The sequence below is a fragment of the Pangasianodon hypophthalmus genome, chromosome 8, assembly GCF_027358585.1.
Source record: "Pangasianodon hypophthalmus isolate fPanHyp1 chromosome 8, fPanHyp1.pri, whole genome shotgun sequence".
In the NCBI taxonomy this organism is placed as follows: domain Eukaryota; kingdom Metazoa; phylum Chordata; class Actinopteri; order Siluriformes; family Pangasiidae; genus Pangasianodon; species Pangasianodon hypophthalmus.
In genome coordinates this window covers 17,570,540-17,586,271 of record NC_069717.1, presented here as the reverse complement: position 1 = coordinate 17,586,271, position 15,732 = coordinate 17,570,540, and positions in this window count along the sequence as shown.

Genomic DNA, 15,732 nt, shown 5'->3' with positions numbered 1-15,732 from the left:
TATTTTGGACTAATTTGGAAGTACGTTTATGGTCATAACTTTTGAACCATATGTCCAAAATTTAAAAGCCATTAAAAGCCACCCCTGGGTTGAGATGAGTTCAGTGCACCCTAAGACATCAACTTCTGCCTAAATAGATTTTCTGCTATATTGGATTTTCTTAACATCTGTTTTTTCGCTACTCCTCCTTCAATTTTTTTCTAAGTATCACCAAATTTGGCACAGGTCAACTTCAGTGTATTTTACGAACATGTTGGCATGTTGTTGTGAAAATTGATGTCATCGGCACCATGCCCTGAAGGTACTCAAAAAGTTTCTTGACAGCACCTCCTTGTGGTCAAAAATTTCAAAAACTGCTAATAATGTTTTGACTACTTTTGCCTATTGTCATGAGACTAGTCTTGATAGATTCCTTGGGTCATGCCATGAACAATGATACCAGTTATGCCATGGTCGGCCAAACTTGTTGTTTTGAAATGCTTTGAAAACATTCTTTTCTGAACTCCTCCTAGACCGTTCGTCTGATTTTCACCAAAATGGACCCAGAATATCTGCATATCATGCTGACAAAAAATTGCAATTCAAGTTGATTAGTCAAACTGTTTTTAAATAACACCCAAATGGATTTGGCTATGAGCACACTGAAATGGACCTGAGGCTATATCTCCATAACGCTTTGGCATGTTCCGATGAAACTTAGTATATGTCATAGACATCATGACTTGAGTTATTAGACACGCTTCACAGAGGCAGATCAGAACAAAAGTCAGTGGATCTGTTTGACCCCAGAGGTCCCTGGTGGCCTGGTCTGTGCAAAAAAAGGTGCTATCACATTTTCAAAAAAACACTACTTTTGTGAACTATGTTTTACACTCAACCTCAACAATTACAATTCTCTGACTGTAGTACAATTTTCTGGAGTTCCTATGTCAATAATTATGAAAAAATGTTGAATTTTATTCTTTGGATGGCTATAACAGGGTCATTTAAAAATATGGGCATGAAGGAAGCCCAAAAGCCTATAATTGCTAATGGAAATTTCAGAACTTCATGAAATTAGTTCAACACGTACATCTTATGATTATAAAGTAATATCTTTATATACAGTTAGGTCTGGAAGTATTTGGACAATGACAGAGTTTTTGTGATTTTGCCTTTATACACCACCACAATGGATTTGAAATAAAACAATCAAGATGTGATCAAAGAGTAGACTTTCAGCTTTATTTTAAGAGGTTCCACAAAAATATGACATTTACCATTTAGGAATTACAGCCATTTTAAGCAAAGTACCTCTATTTTCAGGGGCTCAAAGGTATTTGGACAAAGTGACATAATTGTAAATATAGCCATAATTTTAATACTTGGATGAAAATCCTTTGCAGTCAATGACTGCCTGAAGTCTGCAACCCATGTTCTCAAAACTCAAATTCTGAGTTTCCTCCCTGGAGATGCTTTGCCAGGCCTTCACTGCAGCCACCTTCAGTTGCTGCTTGTTTGTGGTTCTTTCTGCCTTCAGTCTTGTCTTCAGTAAGTGAAAACATGTTCTATTGAGTTGAGATCAGACGACTGACATGGCCATTAAAGAATATTCCATTTCTTTGCCTTCGAAAAGTCTTGAGTTGCTTTCGCAGTATGTTTAGGGTCATTATCCACTTGCACTGTGAAGTGGCATCCTATCAGTTTTGTAGCATTTGGCTGAATGTGAGCAGAGAGTATAGCCCTATACACCTCAGAATTCATCTTGCTACTTCTGTCAGCTGGCACATCATCAATAAACACCAGTGAGCCCGTTCCATTGGCAGCCATTACATGCCCATGCCATAACACTGCCTCCACCATGTTTGACACATGATGTGGTATACTTTGGATCATGAGCTGTTCCTTTCTTTCACCATACTTTTCTCTTCCCATCATTCTGGTACAAGTTAATCTTGGTTTCCTCAGTCCAAAGAATCTTATTCCAGAACATGGGGGGCTTTTTTAGATGTTCTGGCTTAAAAGTCTGGCTGAGTCTGGCTTACATTTGGGTCTTCTGAGTCTTTAGTTCTGGCATTGCTGAGTGGTATGTGGGCCAAGTTTATGCTGAATTCATCCTGAAAAGAACATTTAAAGTCTGGCATGAATCTGGTTAACCCAAAGGGGAAAAAGGTGCCAACAGACATCAGTCCACAAGGTTGATTTCTATCCTACAGCTAGTTATCTATCATCCAACTATCCTTAATCTACTTAGCTAGGTGACCCATTTCCAATTTTTTAAATTGTCATTTTACAATACACTCATGCCTATGACTGAAATATGGTACTGACGGAAACCTATTTAGCCAACATTAGCTCAGTAACAAAACTAACAGGATATGTTTTTGTAAAATAATCTAGGGTAGCTAACATCTATGGTTTGTAAGCTGCGTAAATAATCAGCATAACTGAAATATCTTTATGTTTTCTTAGTTCATGAGAATTTTTATATTAATCATGCTGCTTATTTTACTTAATGAGTTGGTTAACATGCTTATGGACTAATGTAGTCAGTTTTAAAATAAATGCCACATTTATCACCTGATATTGTACAGGAACCCGTACAGAGCGGAAATCACCTTTGCAGTAGTACTCACACCTTTAAATACAGCTAATCATTTACTTCTGTGTTTCTGTTTTTATTACTCATAGTCTCTCCTTCAGTAGTTAAAGTACATGGGGAAAAGGACAAGGATTCTCATCTGTTTGGTCGGGAACAGAGATGAGGTTCACATTGCAGAGGATTTATTTATTTTATTGCGCTGAATATAATTAATGTATCAGAGGTCAGCTGTACGAAATGCTGAGGCTGAGGCTGTCAAGTTTGCACTCAGGTAGGCTAATAGCTTTGTTCATTTCTGTGTTCTTACAGTGGATTAGTAAATATAAAGCAGGGATGTCTCTGTTCACCCTCATATTAGTGTAAACATGTTAACATTATAGATGATCAAATACAGGGTACTAGCCAAAATTTTCCAGGGCCTGAACTACCCAATAGAGCATAAATATTTTGTAATGTTTATAGATAGAAAACTTGGTGCACCAGTGATTGTGCAGTTCTGCACAGCACGGAGTGTAAAATACTGTAATTTGCCTGAATGTATGAATGAATCTCTTCACACTCTTCTGTGATCCTAGATCTTAGAGCACAATGCAGTAAGAAGAAATTCCTTTTGTGCAAAGGCCACTGAGATGAATGTTACTCAGCCTTGGTTTCAGTTAATTTGGCTGGTGACTGGGAGGTGTGAGGAAGAGGAGACAGCCTGCAAATGCAGAAGTCTAAGGTTTCCAAAACACTAAAATACGCACTGAACAGCACAGGACACAATGAACACACAAATACTCATTGGCCAGATTTGGCAAAAAGAAGTAAGCCTGAACTATATTGCTATCTGTTATCTTTTAGAGCTTGTTACATATTTGGAAATGTAATAATATGATTTTGAAGTTCTAGGCTTTTACATTAGGGATGGGCATTTTACTGTTTGAATATTTGCATTTAAATAATAGTCTAAAAAATTTAATATCTAAAGAAGAAAATAATTTGTGTTCTTCAAAACAATGAAGGTTTATTGGTTTATCCTGTGCTGCAATAGGATACAATAGTTTCAAACTGATTAGACAACTGGCTGTATTCTTTCTGCTAATTTTTTTCTGAGGTTTAAAGGTGGTGTTTTATTTGTTGAGTATTGCAACATGTAGGGTGAAGTGCCTTTAATTTATATGTCGATAGAATTTACTTACTTATTACTTATTTCAAAATAACAATCATGTTAACACTACCCAAACTTACTAAGCCAAGCATTCTGTGTTCAGACATTCTGATTTTGATCTTGCCTAAGCTACTTGGTCTTCAGATTTTTGTATTTTTCTGAGTATCTGCTATCTCTCTTCTGCCTCACATATTGGATCTGTTTGCCAGTTCCTAGTAAATGCATCCATCTCCGTCTACACCTCCTGACAGTAATACATGTTTTACTGTATGTACAAAATAAGACTTCATCAATCACCTCTGAAATAAAAATCTGATCCTGCTAGTAATGCGTAAAGAGTGAGTTGTCATTTCGACATATATATTTTTAATTCTCACTCTAGAAGCTATTAGAAATTACTTAGGTGATTTATTTTTAGCTAGCAGTATTTAAGTCAAGTTTTTGGCTAAACTACCCTACCCTATAAGATTAATTAACTAGCATAAATAAGTAAAAAATAAGATGAGTTTTGATAAAGTAATCATGCACATCCATGTTTTAGTATTTGTATATTGTATTCTTATTAAAAAGCTACAATGTTTTAAGTATGTTTATACATTCTATTCAATTAAATTTTATTTGTATAGCGCTTTTAACAATGGACATTGTCACAAAGCAGCTTTACAGAAATAAATGGATTCACAAAAAATATATATTGTAAATATGTGAATTTATCCCTAATGAGCAAGCCAGAGGTGACAGTGGCAAGGAAAAACTCCCTGAGATGATATGAGGAAGAAACCTTGAGAGGAACGAGGCTCAAAAGGGAACCCATCCTCGTCTGGGCGCGACGGATAGTGCAATTATAAATAAATCCCTTCTATTTTTGTGTACTATATGGACAAATAGTGCAATTGTGCAACCAATAAATTCATCACAGTTTTTGGAAGAAGTCTGGCTGGTTAAAATCTATCCACTGTCCACTGACGGAGTCCTGAGTACGAAGGTGTTTGTGGCAACCGCAGCCCCAAAGCCACTACAGCAATTGCAGTCCCAGGCCATTACAGTACAGCTCCCAATATGTGATCCCCAAGCCATCTCCACATCCCCCAGGTGGGACTATCACCAGCAAACCAAATGGTTCTTCAGATCGTCCATATGGGGCCACCACCAGCAGCAGCAAGAAAACTCAACCAATAACTCCAACCAGAAGTAGGGCATCAGGGTGAGTCAAGCAGCGAAGAGGAGCAGAAGGGGCATCAGGATGGGTCAGACAGGGAGGAGGAGCAGTAGGGGTCAGGATCACTGGGATCTCAGAAGTAGCATGTGTAGCTCGACAGAGAGCGAGGGGGAGAGAGAGAGATGGAGAGAGAGGGAGAGATTGTTAGGTAAGCTTTTGTCCTCTAATGGATAAGGATAATGTACACTAAGTGGAAGGCTGTTCCATAACTGTGGGGCTTTGTAAGAGAAAGCTCTACCCCCAGCTGTAGCATGCACTATTCGAGGTACCAACAAATAGCCTGCACCTTTTGATCTGAGTAGGCGCGGCGGATCATAAAAGATCAAAAGTTCACTCAGGTACTGTGGCGCGAGACCATTTAGTGCTTTATAGGTCAATAGTAGTATTTTATAATCAATACGAAATTTGATTGGGAGCCAATGCAGCATGGATAAGATAGGGGTGATGTGGTCATATCTTCTGATTCTAGTAAGGATTCTTACTGCTGCATTCTGGACTAATTGGAGCTTGTTTATGCTCCTACTGGAACATCCAGACAGTAAGGCATTACAATAATCCAACCTAGAGGAAACAAAAGCATAAACTAATTTTTCTGCATCGTGTAGTGACAATATATTTCTTATTTTAGCAACATTTCTGAGATGAAAGAAAGCAATCCTAGTGATATATACATGAGCTTCAAAAGAAAGATTAGAGTCAATAATCACACCAAGGTCTTTTACTGCTGCACATGATGAAACAGAAAGGCCATCCAGAGTTATTATGTAATCAGAAAGCTTACTTCTAGCTGCATGTGGTCCTAGTACAAGTACTTCTGTCTTGTCAGAATTAAGTAAGAGAAAGTTAATAAGCATCTAATTTCTAATGTCTTTTACACATTCCTCAACTTCATTAAGCTGGTGTCTGTCATCTGGCTTTGCTGAAACATACAACTGTGTGTCATCAGCGTAACAGTGGAAGCTAATACCATGCTTACGAATAATTTTGCCCAGAGGTAGCATATATAAAGAAAAGAGCAATGGGCCTAAAACAGAGCCTTGTGGAACACCAAACTTTATCTTAGTATGAGAAGAGAAGTCACCATTTACGTTTACAAACTGATAACGATTAGTCAAATAAGACCTGAGCCAGGAAAGGGCCGTTCCCTTAATGCCTACTACATTTTCCAGTCTATCGAGGAGAATAGCATGATCAATGGTATCAAAAGCTGCAATAAGGTCAAGCAGCACAAGCAAGGAGACACAACCCTGATCAGAGGCCAGTAGTAAGTCATTTACAACCTTTACCAGTGCTGTCTCTGTGCTATGATGAGGCCTAAATCCTGACTGATACATTTCATGAATGTTATTCATATGTAAGTATGAGCACAGCTGCTGTGCTACAACCTTTTCTAGGACCTTGGAGATAAAGGGGAGGTTTGATATTAGTCTATAGTTAGACACCTGACAGGGGTCAAGGTCAGGTTTTTTAATCAGGGGCTTGATAACTGCTAATTTAAAAGATTTAGGTACATAGACAATGCTAAGGGAAGAATTGATTATCTTTAAAAGAGGTTTAATTGTTTCAGGAATTATCTGTTTGAGGAAACAAGTAGGTAAAGGATCTAGTATACAGGTTGATGATTTTGATGATGAAATTAGTGAAATTAGTTCAGTCTCTTCAAGGGGAGTAAAACATTGTAATTGTTGATCTGATATTATTATATTATCATCTACAGGGTTAGTTATAAAACTGTCCGGTTTAAATTAATAGTCTGAATTTCTTGCCTGATATTTTAAATTTTACTATTGAAAAAATTCATGAAGTCATCGCTGCTATATAATGATTGTGTGCGTGTTTCTATTGTGGTCTTATTCCTAGTTAATTTTGCTACAGTATTAAATAAGAATCTAGGATTATTTCTGTTATCTTCAATTAGGGTGGAGAGATACACTGATCTAGCAGCACTAAGAGCTTTCTTATAGCTCAAAAGGCTCTCCTTCCATGCTATTTGAAATACTACCAATTTAGTTTGATTATTGCATATATTATGATTAAGACACATTTTAAATGAGATGAGGTAATGATCTGAGATAACTTCAGACTGTGGAAATAATACTATATTTTCTATATTTAATCCGAATGTTAGTATTAAATCAAGAGTGTGATCAAGATATGATCACTGTGAGTGGGTCATATTACATTCTGATTAACCCCTACTGAATCAAGTATGGACACAGCTGCTGTTCTCAGAGGGAACAAAGAGGGAACAAAGTTCTCTTCTGGATTATCAAAATGAATATTAAAGTCTCCAACAATTAATGCTTTGTCTAAAGAAACAACCAGGTTAGAGATGAAATCCGCAAATTCACATAGGAATTCCGAATATGGCCCTGGGGGTCTGTAAATAATAATTACTGGAATCACCTGGGTAGACTTATTTTTAGTGGCTACGTATGTTATGTTAGTATAAAGAACTTCAAATGCGTTGAACTTATGACTAGGTTTTTGCGTGATGCCTAGATTATCATTATAGCGACGCCTCCTCCTTTGCCAGTTAGACGGGGCTGATGTATGTAACTGTACCCGGGAGGACTAGCTTCATTTAATGCTACAAAGTCGTTTGGTTTAATCCACGTTTCTGTTAAACACAGCACATCAAACTCCAATAACATCAGTAATGGTTTCATTAACAATAAGTGCTTTAGACGCAAGAGATCTAATATTCAACAGTCCTAGCTTCAGATCAACGGTGCTGGCTATGCATTCGGTTTGATTTAATTTTATGTTAATTAGGTTACTAAAACAAACTGTCTGTGTATGTCTATAATTTTGTTTAGCTCAGGGAACAGACACAGTCTCAATACGGTGGAACCTAAGTGACGACTCAGTGCAGCTAGCAGAAGGTCGGTTTAGCCTGCTTGTCTGCTCCCTGGCCTTGGCCCTGGATTGTCACAGATTAACTAGGCCTGTTCTGAGACTATGTGCTATGCTGCAAGAAATGAGAGCAGCACCTTCCCGAGTGGGATGGACACCGTCCCGCCCTAAAAGGCCAGCCTTGCCCTCAAAGATAGTCCAATTATCTATAAAGCCCACATTGTTTTTGGAGCACCACCTGGACATCCAGCAGTTCAGCGACCATAACCTGCTGTAAGCTACATCGCCACGCCGCATTGGGATGGTGCCAGAGCATATTACAGCATTGGACATCACCTTTGGTAATTTACACACCTCTACCATGTTACTCTTAGTAACCTCAGACTGACGAAGGTGTATATCATTAGCTCCTACATGAATAACTATCTTTGAAAACCTGTGCTTGCCTAAGACCCTAAGATTACCTGTTATGTCCGGCGCCCTGGCTCCCGGTATACACCTAACTAAAGCTGCTGGTGCCCCTAAAGGCCTAGCTAATTTCACGTTCCGCAAGATAGAGTCACCTATAACCAGAGCTCTTTCAGGTTTCTCAGCTGGTGCTTCACTGAGGAGAGCAAACCTGTTGGACACGTGAAGCGGAGAGGAGTGGTGCTCCCGTGGGCGAGCCTTAGCGTTAGCTTTGGCTTTGCGATTATGCTGCAGAGTCGTCACCCATTCGCCCCGCTATGAGGGCTCTAATGCCGGAGTTGGGGGATTGCTAACTCCGCCTAAGGCATCCAGACTTTCCCCTACAGAAGCTACACTGCTCTCACTCTCACTAACTCTCTCTAGAGTCTGGATGTGCACCTCTAATGCTGCAATCTTCTCTGTCAGAGAGCTAACTAACATGCATTTATCACAAATAAAGCTATTAGTAACAACGTAGGAAGAGTGAATAAACATCCTGCACTCAACACACTGAATAAGCTGAACGTTAGACATGTTGTTTAACGCACCTTAGTCGAAGATTTGTTGATATTATTTTAGACGGTGTGGATCCGGTGTGGATGGCCTCCTCTCGCTGTCTTGACAAAATACAAAAGCACTCTTCGAGGGAAAGAAAAATGAAAATACGGTAGAAGAGAACATGAAAAATACAACAGATGAAAACGATAGCGCAAAATTATTGATTTAGAAAAGAAAGTAACAGTATAGTTAAGACGCCGATGCAGGCAAGAAACTCCAGGCAAAACAATTCGAAAACAGGAATACATATCGGTATATGTTTCTATATGTTGTAACGGTGGGCCTGCACCCTCTACACCCTCTACACGCTCTTCACGTGACTGCCGCCCGGGTGCTGAAAGGACAGCACCACTTCAGCACCCCATTGCTGTGGATAGCGCAGGAGCACATGGCCACAGGGAGGGGAGGCACAGTTCCACATGGCTGGTCTACACTGATGGCAGTGCAGCTCTTCACCATCCTTGAGAAGCCATGGGAGTATGAAAGGGTGCTGCAGACACAGTAAGGCGAATCTATTAGATTTTCCTGTAATTACTGATGCGGTTGTTCTCCCTCATGCGCCAACGCTACAAAGTGTGCTCAAGAGACTTTGCCCTGACGGCCGAAAGAACCCCCAATGACTCACATTGGTGCTGCTCACCAAGCTCCATGCTATGCTGTCCATGATACTCCTGTTCCATGTACCCACTTTCTGCACTTTTCTCACTCTCACTGAACTGAATAAAAGAGCACTTTTTTTTCCACATCGAGTTGCTCCAATGTTTAATGTAGCCTTTATATTTATTATTTCATGACAATTATCTCCTTTTAATCCTTTATTTGAAAATGTTTCCTTTGGTTTCCTGTATTGTTTGCTCCTTGTTTCAGTCAGTGGAAGTAATCCTGATAAAATATTTTATTTGTTTAGATGCTACTGTGGCGGCGAGCCTCCAGCCCTGGCACATAAACCTCTACACGCTCTTCACGCGACTACCGCCAGGGTGCTGAAGGGACGGAGCCACTTCAGCACCGGTGTATTGAACAGCAAGAGCGCGCATGGCTGCGAGGCGGAGTGGGAAATAAGTGGCGGCCACTGATTACAGAGGCAGCTCTTCACCCTCTGGGAGAAGCAGAGAGAATATAAAAAGGCTCTACGAGCGCAGAAAGGTGAGCAAGTTCTCTAAATATCACCGTGCTTAACCACTCTCTCTCTCTCTCTCTCCCTCCCTCCCTCCCGCCCGCTCGCAACCCTGCACCATGTCAACAGCGATCCTTCTCCACTCCACAGCCCTCGGCCCAGGGAAGACTGTCAGCCTCACGCTTTCTTCACCTACGCCTCCTCACTCCGTCATATTTTCCTCTCAAGTCAGTAAAGAGCATGTGTATTTTACACTAATCTCGCCTGTCTTTTGTTTGCGTTCTGCCTGCCTCAGCTGCGAGTTGCTAAACTACAAACACTGTTCAACGTGAATAATAAATCATTATTAGAAAATGTATTGTTTGGTGTAGATTCCATTTACAAATATGCATATGCTTTTACCAACAGACTATAAAAGTGAAGTCACTGAACACGTTGCTTTACGTCTTATTTTTGTCTTTTTTTTTTTTTTTTTCAAATTTCAAACTCTAAATGAAACGATCATTGACCTGATCAGTGTCCTCTTTTAATTTCACTTACAGTCATGGGAAAGCGAAAGTACACCCTCCTTCAATTCTGTTTTTATTTATCAGATCCTTAATAGCAATTGTGTGGTCATCACCAACTTCTATAAATAAATAACAATTAACAAATTTCAATATGTAGACATTTTTTCCCAAAAAGAAAACCAACATTCAGAAACCAGGTGGGAAAAAATAAGTACACCCTTCCTACTTCCAAAATCATTAAGAGAGTAATTAAGAGAGCAATTTGGATGTAATTCAATTCAATTCAATTCAATTCAATTCAATTCAATTCAATTTTATTTGTATAGCGCTTTTAACAATGAGCATTGTCTCAAAGCAGCTTTACAGAACATAAGAAACAAAAAAAAACATGCAAACAGAAACAAAAACATGCTAATAGTCCTAGATGTTAGACAAAATTATCCCCAGTGAGCAAGGCTGAGGCGACTGAGGCGACTGTGGCAAGGAAAAACTCCCTTAGATGATATGAGGAAGAAACCTTGAGAGGAACCAGACTCAAAAGGGAACCCATCCTCATTTTGGTGACACTGGAGAGTGTGATATGAACAATGTCCTTTCTGCATTTATGTATAGTCATGTAGAATTTTATGTGTATATTAATTTGGAGGTTGTTGTCTTCCTCAAAGTCCACATAGGGTTGGCAGCGTTGCTTTGAATACCCAAATCCTCTCGAGGCAGAAACCAGCTGGAGCTGGTCCATCTCTGGATGCCTCAGGATCCTTGTAGGGTTGGCCTCTGTCTACTGGAGCTGGCACAATCTCTATGTGCCTCGGGATGGGTAGAAGAAGGGAAACAAGTGGAAAGGAATTAGCATAGCTGCTGATCATAATATTAGCAAGCACTAAAACATAATGTGCAATTAATCAGATGTACTGAAGTACAAGGTTATGGTATGTATTAAGTGTGTGCCTGGCTAAAGATATGTATTTAATCTACGTTTGAACTGGGAGACTGTGTCTGAGCCCCGAGCACTGTCAGGAAGGCTATTCCAAAGTTTAGGAGCTAAATACGAAAATGCTCTACCCCCTTTTGTAGATTTTGATATTCTGGGAACTACCAGAAGTCCGGAGTTTTGAGATCTTAAGGAGCGTAGTGGATTGTGACGTGTTAGAAGACTGGCTAGATACATGGGAGCTAAACCATTTACAGCCTTGTATGTAAGTAGTGCTAGTTTATAATCAATTCTAAACTTAACAGGTAGCCAGTGCAGGGATGATAATATTGGGGTTATGTGATCATCTTTTCTTGACCTAGTAAGAACTCTGGCGGCTGCATTCTGGACTAACTGTAGCTCGTTTATTGAAGATGCAGGACAACCACCTAGCAATGCATTACAATAGTCCAGTCTGGAGGTCATGAATGCATGAACTAGCTTTTCTGCATCAGATACAGATAAAATGTTCCTAAGCTTGGCAATGTTTCTAAGGTGGAAGAAGGCTGTTTTAGTAATATTGGAAATATGATTTTCAAAAGACAAGCTGCTGTCTAATATTATGCCCAGGTCTTTCACTGTCGAGCTAGTAGTAATAGTACATCCTTCTAAATTCAAGTTGAATTGTGAGAGCTTTTGTGTACTGGTTTTTTGGACCAATAGGTAATATTCCTGTCTTATCAGGATTTAGTAATAGAAAATTATGAGTCATTCAATCTTTTATATCGTTAACACACTCAGTTAATCTAGACAATTTATTTATTTCATCTGGTTTTGATGAGATGCATAACTGGGTATCATCAGCATAACAATGGAAACTAATCCCATGTCTTCTAATGATGTTACCCAAGGGAAGCATGTAAATTGAGAACAGCAGAGGTCCTAAAACTGATCGTTGTGGAACCCCATATTTCACTGGCATTACACTGGATAGTTCTCCATTTAAATCTACAAAATGGTATCGATCAGACAGGTAGGATCTAAACCATTTTAATGCCTGTCCCTGAATACCTATGTGATTTTGTAAGCGATCTACGAGAATGTTATGATCTATAGTGTCGAATGCAGCACCATAAAGTAAGACTAATATTGAGATGCAGCCTTAGTCCTAAGCTAAAAACAAGTCATTTGTGATTTTTACTAGCGCAGTTTCTGTGCTATGATGGGGCCTGAAACCTGACTGAAATTCTTCAAGGATATTGTTTTCCTGTAAGAAGGAGCATAATTGAGCAGACACAACCTTTTCTAATATATTTGAATTAAATCAAACTGAGTTGGACAGAAACAAAACTGGAACTAGATCTGGTACAATGAAGGCATGATTCTGGCCCAGTTTAGGCTATTTAGTGGCTGAAATGTTCAATTCTGGCTCAATTTTGGTACAGATAGCTGTATTTTGAGTGTACAGGTTAAGTTCTGGGTGAGGTTTGGCCTGATGTTGTCATTTCTGGAGCATGATTTTGGCAAATACTGCCAAATTTGGTCCACATAGTATAGTAAATAGTATAGTATATATAATCTACATACATAGGGAAAATTAATACTTTTTAGCAACATATAACTTTATTTACAAAACATCCTCTATATAATTGCCATTTCTTTGTAAAAACACAGGGAGTTGTCTCTCCCAACTTTGGCTCCCAGTTTGACAGCCTGAAGGTGTGCAGTGATATCTGCCAGCTTGCCTGCTTCCCATAGTGCATCCTGTTGCCAACTCTTCCCCAGGTAAGTGACACACACGCATGGCCATCCACATGAAGTAAAAAAAAAAAAGAAAAGAAAAAAACGTGATTTGTCAGACCAGGCCACCTTCTTCTATTGCTCCATGGTCCACTTGTGATGCTCACATGCCCATTGTATGTACTTTTGGTGGTGGACAGGGGGCAGCATGGGAACTCTGGCCGGTCTGCGGCTACGCAGCCCCATATGTAGCAAGCTGTGATGCACTGTGTGTTCTGACACCTTTCTTTCATAGCCAGCATGAACTTTTTCAGCAAGTTGTTCTAAAGTAGCTCTTCTGTGGGATCGGTACAGACGGGCTAGCCTTCATTCCTCATGTGCATCAGTGAGCCTTGGGTGCCCATGACCCTGTCACTGGATAACCAGTTGTCCTTCCTTGGTAGGTACTAACCACTGCGTCCTGGGAACACCCCACAAGACCTGCCATTTTGGAGGTGCTCTGACCCAGTCATCTAGCCATCACAATTTGGTCCTTGTCAAAGTTGCTCAGATCCTTATGCTTGTTCATTTTTCCTGCTTCCAACATATCAACTTTGAGAAGTGACTGTTCGCTTGCTGCCTAATATATCCCACCCCTTGACAGGTGCCACTGTAATGAGATAATGATATTCATGACATGTCTGAGACCACTAGTAAAAATACTTCTATTTTGCATTCTTTTCTAATTTAATGATTTTCATTACAAACTATATTATTGACAACAACTTGGACTCCACGAGTTTGTGCAAAATCTTATGATCCATTTTAGGTCTGAACACATGCTTTGATAGAATAGATTAGGCATAAATGTGAGTGCAACGGGCAGTAGTCATTCATTTAAGACACAGACAATTTCTTTGGCACAGGGAAAATGTCTTGAAGCATACAGGGACAACAGCTTGTCTCAGGGAGTGGTCTGAAAATGTCTGCAAGCTGATCAGGACATTCCCTAGGCACCCTGCCAGGTATGTTGTCAGGACCAGCAGCTTTCGGTGGTTTAACTATGAACAGAGTCTTTCTGATGTCTACTGCAGACAGACAAAGCATGTGTTCAGTGGGAGTTGGGGTGGTCTTTCCTGCTGGCATGTTGTTCTTTGCTTCGAACCGTGAGTAGAAATTGTTCAGTCCATCTGGGAGCGAGGCTTCACCATCATAGATATGTGGTATAGCTTTGTAGTCTGTGGTGGCCTGAATACCTTGCAACATATGCCCTGTGTCCTTGGTGTATAGAAAGTGGCCTTGGCTTCTTTGTATGTAGTTGTGCTTTGCCTCTATGATAGCCCGGGACAGATTGATAGAGGGCTGTAGAGGGCTGCTTTGTCATTAGGTTGGAAAGTAGTTGTAGGAGCCATTGGAACAGTGTGTGTTCAGAACAGAGGGTAAAGGGGTATCCCAGTAGGTGGTACCAGAGGGTGAGGACCACCCACTTGATGACCAGACACTCCTTCTTTATTATCCTGTACTTACTCTGTCTTAATGAGAACTTCTGTTTGATGTACAGCATGAGGTGCTCCTCCCTCTCCACCACCTGGGACAAAATGGCCCCCAGCACTCTGTCCAACACATCACTTTGCAGAACAATTGGGAGAGAAAAGTCTGAAGAATGCAACAGCAGGCCCCCACACAAAACCGCTCAGTCCACTGGACTTGACATCTGAAAAATTAGGTACAAACCTCCGATAATAGTCAGCCAGCCCCAGGAACTGCCTCATCCCCTTTTTGGTCTTGGATCTTGGGCAGGCCACAATTACTGCTGTCTTATCAATTTGGGGACACACCTGCCCATTGCCCAAGTGGAAGCCAAGATACCGTACTTCCACCTGCCCAATTGCACACTTCCACTGCTGTGAGTCCTGCCCATCTAAAGGATGTTGTAAATGCTACTGCCAATCATTACTATAAATAATTACATCATCTAAATAAGCAGCAGCATATGCACTGTGTGGGCAGAGTATTCTGTCCATGAGACATTGAAACATTGCTAGAGCTCCAAACAAACCAAATGGAATGGTGACAATTTGATGTAACCCAAATAGGTTAAAAAGGTTGTTTTTTCTTGAGATATTGGAGTCAAGGTAATCTATCAGTAATCCTTGGTTAAATCCAGTGCTGAATAACAGTCAACAATGCCTAACCAATCAAGCAGTTCATCAATACATGGCACTGAATATGCATCAAATTTAGACATGGTATTGACTTTCCTAAAGTCCACCCAAAAACAGACTAACTTGTCAGCCTTGGATACTAAGACCACTGGACTGCTCCAATCACTGTGGGACTCCTCAATTACTCTCACGTTAAGCATAGCCTTGAGTTCATCCCAGACCATTTTTTTGTATTCAGGTAAACAAAAGGGGTGGCTGCAGCCAAACATGCTTGGAGAAATCTCAATGTGATGGTCTATGAGGTCCGTGTGACTGGTTAGAGGCTAAAACACATAGGAGAATTCCCCTTGCAACTGGTTCTCTCCAGGATGGTTAGAGGTGGTCTCCACAGGGGACCTGTGTGAATTAGGCCACACCTTTTAGATTTACCTCCAGTCCCAGCTTCTCCATCTTGGGAACAACCATTGCTAGAGCCGCAGGAACCACCTCTTTCCATAGTTT